Genomic DNA, 6,500 nt, shown 5'->3' on the forward strand with positions numbered 1-6,500 from the left:
AGACCACAAAGCATGCCGTGCCATGTCATGCATGTCCACTTATCAATCCTTTGTCAAGTATTTATTGAAATTCACTGTATGCCAGTCTCAATGCTTAAATGGTAAGATGTCATTATAAACAGGAGACACATAGAATGAAAATGATCTCAATCTTCCCAGGACATAATGACTTTTTTTTAAAAGATTTATTTATTTATTTGAAAGTCAGAGCTACACAGAGATAGAAGAAAAGGCAGAGAGAGAGAGAGGTCTTCCATCTGCTGGGTCACTCCCCAGATGGCCGTAACGGCCAGAGCTGTGCCGATCTGAAGCCAGGAGCCAGGAGCTTCTTCCAGGTCTCCCACGTGGGTGCAGGGGCCCAAGGAATTGGGCCACCTTGTACTGTTTTCACAGGTCATAGCAGAGAGCTGGATCAGAAGTTGAAGAGCCGGGACTTGAACCAGCGCCCATATGAGATGCTGGGACTGCCGGCAGCGGCTTTAACCGCTGTGCCACAGCGCCAGCCCCAGGCCATAATGACTTTCAGCACTAACACCGGGACAGTCCCAGACTGTTGGAATGGTTGGTTACACTGGGCCTTGCAAGAATTTGCAAGCCATTGAGAGGCATGAGCAAAACACAACGCCGCAGTCCTAGAGAAGTTCCCAGCTGGCAATCCGTGCTTGGGAGGGAAAGGGAAAGGGGCTGAGACAGAGATGGAGAAACCGGGTGCCCCCTCTACCTCTGCAAGGATCGAGCTCTGAGGCTGTGCCAGACGCTGCCACAGGCTACCTGCAGTGCACGTGGTCCTTGTTTCAACTTCGTGACAAGCCCCCACCCTGAGCCGTAAGTGAGGAAGTTACTGCCTGCAGTGTCCAGACAGGGAACACAGAGCAAGAGAAGCGAGCTGGTTAATGGCACAGAACACTCTTGTCACTGGTCGTGTTCCCCAGGCACCCAATACCACACAAGGATGCATAGCAAGTGCTTTCCTAAGAGGCGTTCCGGGGGCAGCCCGTGAGGCTGTCTGGGAGAGTAACGGGAAGGAGACAGCAAGGCTGAGACTGGGCTGGTGCTGTGGTGCAACGGTTAATGCCCTGGCCTGAAGCACCAGCATCCCATATGGGCATTGGTTCGAGACCGGCTGCTCCACTTCTGATCCAGCTCTCTGCTATGGCCTGGAAAGCAGTAGAAAATGGCCCAAGTCCTTGGGTCCCTGCACCTGCGTGGGAGACCCAGAAGAAGCTCCTGGCTCCTGGCTTCGGATTGGCACAGCTCCAGCTGTTGTGGCCAACTGGGGAGTAAACCATCGGATGGAAGACCTCTCTCTCTCTCTCTCTCTCTCTCTCTCTCTCTCTCTCTCTCTTTCTCTCTCTCTCTCTCTCTCCCCCTCTCCTCTCTCTGTGCAACTCTGACTTTCAAATAGATAAATAAAAATAAGACTGAGTTGTCAGGAAGGGCTCCCAAGAACACGAGCTATCCCTCAGGCTCCTCCACGTCCGACAGCAGGTGGGGTTCGTACCCTGGCACCCCATTAGTGGGCCGGCTGCAGGCAACTCCCAGGCCTTTCTGGCTTTTTCTGCTGTGTAGCAAATGAGGCACAGGTATGGGCTGTTGAAGGCAAACCCTTGAGCTTCTGAGATCCAGCAAGGCTGCTACCCCTCTCTGCCATTCCACCTGCTTTCCCTCTTAGGTTGTCTAAAAAACTGACACGTGTATGTTTTACATTTCTTTTCCAAACATTTCTTTTACAACCATACTGATTACCCATCAGGATTGGTTGGACACAAATATTGAAATTCAAAGTATGCTGTCATTCAAAACCAATGGGGTCTGTCGCATCCCAGACCAGCTTTCCCAGAACAGAGAGCTGGAGCTGGCACTGTGGTGTAGGGGGTATAGCCTCCACCTGCAGTGCCCGCATCCCATGTGGGCACCAGTTCGAGTCCTAGCTGCTCCACTTCCAGTCCAGCTCTCTGTTGATGGCCTGGGAAAGCAGTAGAAGATGGCCCAAGTCCTTGGGCCCCTCCACCTGCATTGGAGGCGCAGAAGAAGCTCCTGGCTCCTGGCTCCGGGTTGGCGCAGCTCTGGTGAGTAGGAGGCAGTATTGGGTCTTCCTAGAATTGCTATAGGCATGATAACTCCTGATCTCAAGATTTTGTCCTCACTGCAAGTGTGATGGTTTAGCGTGACCTTGGCTCTTTACTGTCTCCGAGAACAGATCCTTCATGGGCTCCAGATGGGAAGTGTAAAATTAACAACCCCTTGTAGATGAGCGCCCATATGTTTTCCACATACTGTGAGATGTACTTTGTTCACAGCGTCATTTATCTAAATGCGATTAACATATAAATGATGATAAACTGATGTCTCTGAATTTTGTTGTTAGACAGAAATAAAAAGTGTTTCATATTGATACCACAAAGCCTAAGGACAAAGAAATGAATCTTCAGGCTGGCCAATCAGAACGGCCAACATTTCTTGCAATTTTATGTGTGGCTTCTGTGCGTTTGCCAAAAAGCCATTCTCATGCTCCCCAAATAAACAGGCACAAAAATGTATGCTCAACATTGTCAAATACGTATGCCTTTGTGTTAGTTAGGATCAGGTCTGACTGCAAGGCATAGAGATCCATTGTGGTGACTTACACAAGAACAAAGTTTATTTCTCGTTCCCATGAATCCGGGATTTGCTCTATAGATTCGTTGTAGTTCCCCAGTCAACCACCATAGCTCACTCTAAGCTAGGCTCTGGTCTTTATGATCCAAGATGGTAACATCACATGCCCTGTAGAGAAAAGAGGATAGGTCAATTGTCTTTTAGGGAAAGGTCCACGAGGCTGCCACTCAACACTTCCGGTTATGTCTCATTGGCTGGACCCTGATCCTATGGCCACACCCATCCCCCAAGGAAGGCTGGGAAATGTAGTCTTTCATGTGAACAACATACTGCTGACTATAGAGGGCAAGTGGTGAATGGATCTCAGGGAATCAAGTCTCTTTCATGAGCATTTATGGTCATTCCTAATGTGACTAATTTCAGTAAGGCTTATTTGTGTGTCTTTATTTGAGTCAAAGGAATTTCTTACAGCTCTCTCCATTTGTACTCAGGGTAGGAATTAAATCTGCGATCACCTATAATGTTGAATGAAGGCCTTTGAGACATGTGACCTCAATCTGCGCCGACATCAGATCTCTTTGGCAGGACTGGATTCTGTAATGGATCACTGGATCTGCCCCAGGAGCAGAGAGAGCCTCAGGGAAGATCGTGTCTTCTCTTCCAGGGAGCCCCACATCCAAGAACTTACCCACTTGGGGACATAAAAGGCAACTTTGTAGCCCTCCCTGGGACAGCACTGAAGGGTCATCCCCCCCCACAGAGGGCCCCTGGGGTGGGCTGGGGCTCCTTGGCTCTGCTTTGCAGGGTGTCGCGTATGTCCAACACTCCCTCTGACCCTCCACAGCTACTGATCCAAGGACACTTTCTGACAATTCTGCATGCTGGCTTCCTGAAAGTTAAGGGGATCCTCAAAAGAAATATTCTATTTAAAGATTTACTTTATTTTTAGAAAGGCATTGGTTTGCTCTCCAAATGGCACCAATGACCCGGGCTGGGCTAGGCCCAAGTCAGGAGCCTAGAACCCCATCTGATTCTCCCACATGAGTGGCAGAGACCTAAGCACTTGGGCCATCTTCTGCTGCTTCCCCAGGTGAATTAGCAAGGAGCTAGATATGAAGCAGAGCAGCCAAGACTCAAAACAGCACCTTGATATGGGCTGCCAGCCGCAAAGGGCATATTCTAAAGAGACTCACAGCGCTGTGACCTGTAATATACCTCCGGATGGCCAAGCCTTATGCTCATACTCCTTATGCTCGTACCCCTCTGCCCCAAGTGTATCCCTGTGGGTCTCAGACTGTACGTGGCTGCTCCAGTTTCAGACAAAGGTTGGGTCAGTTCTTTCATCTTTTTGTGCACTCCTGGAAATTCTGCTCAGCTCAGGAAAAAAAAATCCTGGAGATTTAAGATGCTCGTTCTCAAAACATCACCTGAACCGTTGATGTAAATCTCTGTTCAGCTGGATAAGGCTGGGAGAGCAGCCCTGTCTTAAAAAGGCAGCAGTAGGGTCTCTGGGCCAGGAGTATGAGCATCCTAGTTGGGAAGGTGTCGTAGATGGCCCAAAATTCTAGCGTCCCAACCCAGACTTAACTGAAGCAGAAATTCTCAGAGCAACATCCAACAGTCTGTGTTTTCAACAGCACCTGAAGCAAGGTTGAGATGTAAGTGTGAGAGCCACTGCTGGAGAGACACAGGAGAGTTTTCCTGGAGAATCTTGCAGAAATCTTAAATCTCTCTCTCTCTCTCTCTCTCTCTCTCTCTCTCTCCCTCTCTCTCATCCTCCCCCCCCCCCCACATATGTAGGTGCTCAGGAGTTGCCTTCACACAGTTTTCCAAAGCTGCTCTGATGGCTTTGGAAAGAAAAAAAATGCACATACTCAGGAAACAATTTAGAGTAAATACATAGCAAGTACGAGGCTTCACAAGTCTTCCCGCCCGTCTTCAGCACTCCATCAAAAACAGTGGTTGCCAGACGTGGCTGCCGACTCCAGCTGCTGAAGTTGGATCTGACCACGCCACAGGCAATAAAGGGCTCGCTAGCCTGCTTTTATTTGCTCTCTGCTCAAGATAAACATTTCTCAGCGGCTGTATTGATTCACAACCTATCACTTCCCTCCTTACACTTTCACAAAGAGGAGCGGGCTCCCCCTGGGAACACAAACCACTGTGGGGCTCAGGAGAGCCCGGGGGAGCTGCTGTGGCTGTGAACTGTGAGAAGCTGGGGGACGCTTTCTCCAGAGTAATGGGGGATGCCCATCCTCATGTAGCCAAGGAGCCAGAGTCACTGCAGAGCAAAATGTACAGTCCTGGGTGGGATGCATAAGGAGTTAGTGGGGTGTGCAGGGAGTTATGGGATGTGCAGGGAGGTAGTGGGGTGCATAGGGAGTTAGAAGGTGGCAACACCATCAAATTCCTTCCCACACTACCCTCTCCTTCACCCTTTGCAAAACCATTACTCTCCTCCATTTCTACCATTGTAAATGAAATCCAACAATATACAGTCTTTGAAGCTTGAACTTTCCATTCAGTGAAATTTTCTGGAGTTCATGGGAGGTATCTCTAGTATGAATATTCTCACTGAGAGGTGTTCCAGAGTATGGATGCACTCTGTTTTACAGAAACAGTTTTGTCTTTGAAAGATGCTTATGTTGTTGCAATTTAGGGCTGTTATTAATAAGATTGCCAAATACACACACACACACACACACACATATATATAGTGCACAGATTTTTGTGTGAACTCAGGTCTTTGTTCCTTGAAAGGAAAAGAAGCAGGCATGCAATTGCTGGGATATGCAGTGGTAGCATCTTTATTTTTAAAACATTTGTGTATATATACTTATTTACTTATTTCTTTATCCAGGGCAATAGAGGGGGAGAGACAGAGAGAGATCTTCAATCCACTATTTACTTCCTCAAATGACTTCAATAGCCAAGGCTTGACCAGGCTGAAGCCAAGAGCCTGAAACATCATCAGAGTCTCCCATGTGGGTGGCAGGAGTACTTGGGTCATCATCTGTTGCCCACCCAGGTGCATTAGCTGGAAGCTGGATCCGAAGTGGAGCAACAGGGACTCGAACTGGTGACCATATGGGATGTTAGCATTGAAAGCAGCGGTTTAACCTGCTGAGCCACACCACCAGCCTGGCATCTTTTTTTTTTTTTTTTTTTTTTTTTTTTTTTTTTTTTTTTTTGACAGGCAGAGTGGACAGTGAGAGAGAGAGACAGAGAGAAAGGTCTTCCTTTGCCGTTGGTTCACCCTCCAATGGCCGCCGCGGCCGGCGCGCTGCGGCCGGCGCACCGCGCTGATCCGATGGCAGGAGCCAGGAGCCAGGTGCTTTTCCTGGTCTCCCATGGGGTGCAGGGCCCAAGCACCTGGGCCATCCTCCACTGCACTCCCTGGCCACAGCAGAGGGCTGGCCTGGAAGAGGGGCAACCGGGACAGAATCCGGCGCCCCGACCGGGACTAGAACCCGGTGTGCCGGCGCCGCTAGGCGGGGGATTAGCCTAGTGAGCCGCGGCGCCGGCCTGGCATCTTCACTTTTAAAGAAACTGCCAAATTGTTTTCCGGAAAGGCTGTAGCATTTTTACCTTTCCACCAAGCAGCTATGAGGGATTTGGTTTCTCTGCATCCTTACCAGCCTTGAGCAGCAATACTATTTGTCATGGTTTTAATTTGCATTTCCTTAATGGGTAAGAATTTCCCTCCTCTCCAAAGACCTTTTCATCTGCTTCTTTGCCATTTGTGTATGCCATCACACCTATTTTCTAATACGATTATTTAGACTTCTTTGCTGCATTTGGAAGCATCTTTATTTATTCTACCTACCATGCTAGTCCTATTTGGGTAAGTGGTTTACTAACATATTCTCCCAGTTTGTACTTTTCTGTTCCTCCTATTCACA

This window comes from Oryctolagus cuniculus, chromosome 11 (genome assembly GCF_964237555.1).
Source record: "Oryctolagus cuniculus chromosome 11, mOryCun1.1, whole genome shotgun sequence".
NCBI lineage: Eukaryota > Metazoa > Chordata > Mammalia > Lagomorpha > Leporidae > Oryctolagus > Oryctolagus cuniculus.